The following is a 4019-nucleotide window of genomic DNA, read 5'->3' as shown; positions in this document are numbered from 1 at the left end:
TCTTCCTGAATTTCATTTAAGGACACATTTTGCATTTTCATGTGATAATCGAGGCATTACATAAATAATCATACTAACTCAACATTTTTTGTATTGGGCTCCTTCAGCTTTATGTTGTTGTTCTGATCAGGAGCAAGATAATGATGGACTCCTGTCGAGAGAAAAGTACCTCGATGAGACTTTACTTCTTTTCGTCCAATGACGAGGATACAGCCTTGCCAAAGGTAACTTTATTTGTGATGTAACCACATGAACGTGGAGTCCAGTAAAGTTATACACTATATATATCTTATCTTCTTGCCCCAGGAGTCCCTTCTATTGGGTCCCTGCAGTACTCAAGCAGCTGGGATGCTGGACTACCACAGGTCATGACCTATATGAGGTGATGTGTGTGTCTATAGTGAGAGCACAAGGCAATTACAGGGCAAGTGTTTAATGTTTTCAGTGTGGAAGCTTCCTCCCTAGCATAATGGGTCTTATGATGTGATGAAATAGTGTTATTAATGTTTAAGTGACGGCTGGTGTCCAAAACACAGATGGGGAAGGGTAATTTATACGTATTGGGGGACTCTGGTGGGTTAATGTCTGGTGGTGGTTAAAAGTGGGATATTTCTGCGTACTGTATATGCCTTTTGTCGCTGTTATGTATGTTGGGGGGGGGAACGTGGGTATGTGTGAGGCAGGAGATGGTATTTTCTCCTTGCCTGGGGATTGGTGGTTAGTTATGAAGTGGTCTGCACGAGGTCTCTTGCCATGAAACGAGTGCCAAGCCAACCTATCATCATGCATCATACTTCTACACCAAAGTATGATTGTCTGCCATACTTCTACACCAAAGTATGATTATCTGCCATACTTCTACATCAACCTATCATCATCTCCCAGAGTTTTACACCAACCATCCTCATCTGCCTTATTTGCACACCAACCATCTTTATCTGCCTATTTCTACACCAACCTATCCTCATCTGCCATACTTCACATCAACCATCCTCATCTGCCATACTTCTACATCAACCATCATCTGCCATACTTCTACATCAACCATCATCTGCCATACTTCTACATCAACCATCATCATCTGGCATAGTTCTACATCAACCATCATCATCAGTCATACTTCTACGTCAATCATCATCATCTGCCATACTTCTACATCAACCATCATCATCTACCATACTTCTACATCAACCATCATCATCTACCATACTTCTACATCAACCATCATCATCTCCCATAATTCTACATCAACCATCATCATCTGCCATACTTCTACATCAACCATCATCATCTACTATACTTCTACATCAACCATCATAATCTGCCATTCTTCTTCATCAACCATCATCATCTGCCATACTTCTACATCAACTATCATCATCTGCAATACATCTACACCAACCATCATCATCTGCCATACCTCTACATCAAACATCATAATCTGCCATACTTCTACATCAATCATCATCATCTGCCATACTTCTACATCAACCATCATAATCTGCCATTCTTCTACGTCAACCATCATCGTCTACCATACTTCTACATCAACCATCATCATCTGCAATACATCTACACCAACCATCATCATCTGCCATACTTCTACATCAACCATCATCATCTGGCATACTTCTACATCAATCATCATCATTTGGCATACTTCTACATCAACCATCATAATCTGCCTTTCTTCTATATCAACCATCATCATCTGCCATACTTCTACATCAACCATCATCATCTGCAATACATCTACACCAACCATCATCATCTGCCATACTTCTACATCAACCATCATCATCTGCCATACATCTACATCAACCATCATCATCTGCCATACTTCTACATCAACCATCATTATCTGCCATACTTCTACATCAACCATCATTATCTGCCATACTTCTACATCAACCATCATCATCTGCCATACTTTCACATCAACCATCATCATCTGCAATACATCTACACCAACCATCATCATCTACCATACTTCTACATCAGTCATCATCTGCCATACTTCGACATCATCATCTGCCATACTTCTGCATCAACCATCATCATCTGCCATACTTCTACATCAATCATCATCATCTGCCATACTTCTACATCAACCATCATCATCTGCCATACTTCTTCATCAACCATCATCATCTGCCATACTTTTACATCAATCATCATCATCTACCATACTTCTACATCAACCATCATCATCTGCCATACTTCTACATCAATCATAATCTGCCATACTTCTACATCAACCATCATTATCTGCCATACTTCTACAGCAACCATCATCATTTGCCATCCTTCTACATCAATCATCATCTGCCATACTTCTACATCAACCATCATCATCTACCATACTTCTATGTCAACCATCATCTGCCATACTTCAACATCAACCATCATCATCTGCCATACTTCTACATCAACCATCATCATCTGCCATACTTCTACATCAACCATCATCATCTGTCATACTTCTACATCAATCATCATCTGGCACACTTCTACATCAACCATCATCATCTGCCATACTTCTACATCAACCATCATCATCTGCCATACTTCTACATCATCCATCATCATCTGGCATACTTCTACATCAACCATCATCATCTACCATACTTCTACATCAATCATCATCATCTGCCATACTTCTACATCAACCATCATCATCTGCCATACTTCTACATCAACCATCATCGTCTGCCATACGTCTACATCAACCATCATCATCTGCCATACTTCTACATCAACCATCATCATCTGCCATACTTCTACATCAACCATCATCATCTGCCATACTTCTACATCAACCATCATCATCTTCCATACTTCTACATCAATCATCATCATCTGCCATACTTCTACATCATCCATCATCATCTACCTTACTTCTACATCAACCATCATAATCTGCCATACTTCTACATCAGCCATCATCATCTACCATACTTCTACATCAACCATCATCATCTGCCATACTTCTACATCAACCATCATCATCTGCCATACTTCTACATCAACCATCATTATCTGCCATACTTCTACATCAATCATCATCATCTACCATACTTCTACATCAACCATCATCATCTGCCATACTTCTACATCAACCATCATCATCTGTCATACTTCTACATGAATCATCATCTGGCATACTTCTACATCACATCATCATCTGTCATACCTCTACATCAACCATCATTATCTACCATACTTCTACATCAACCGTCATCATCTGCCATACTTCTACATCAACCATCATCATCTGCCATACTTCTACATCAACCATCATCATCTGCCATACTTCTACATCAACCATCATCATCTGCAATACATCTACACCAACCATCATCATCTGCCATACTTCTACATCAACCATCATCATCTGCCATACTTCTACATCAACCATCATCATCTGCCATACTTGTACATCAACCATCATCATCTGCAATACATCTACACCAACCATCATCATCTGCCATACTTCTACATCAGTCATCATCTGCCATACTTCTACATCAAATACCATCATCTGCCATACTTCTACATCAACCGTCATCATCTGCCATACTTCTACATCAATCATCATCTGCATACTCTACATCAATCATCATCTGCATACTCTACATCAACCAATCATCATCTGCCTTACTTCTACATCAACCATCATCATCAGCCATACTTCTACATCAACATCATCATCTGAAATACTTCTACATCAACCTCATCATCTGCCATACTTCTACATCAATCATCATCATCTGCCAGTACTTTCTACATCAACCATCATCATCTGCCTTACTTCTAATCAACCATCATCATCTCCCATACTTCTACATCACTCATCATCTGCCAAACTTTACATCAATCATCATCATCTGCATACTTCTACATCAACCATCATCATCTGCCATACTCTACATCAACCATTCATCATCTGCATACTTCTACATCAACCATCATCATCTGCCATACTTCTAATCAACATCATTATCTCCAGACTTCTAATC

This window comes from Panulirus ornatus, chromosome 5, assembly GCF_036320965.1.
Source record: "Panulirus ornatus isolate Po-2019 chromosome 5, ASM3632096v1, whole genome shotgun sequence".
Classification (NCBI taxonomy): Eukaryota; Metazoa; Arthropoda; class Malacostraca; order Decapoda; family Palinuridae; genus Panulirus; species Panulirus ornatus.
Note: the sequence above shows the minus strand (reverse complement) of the source record.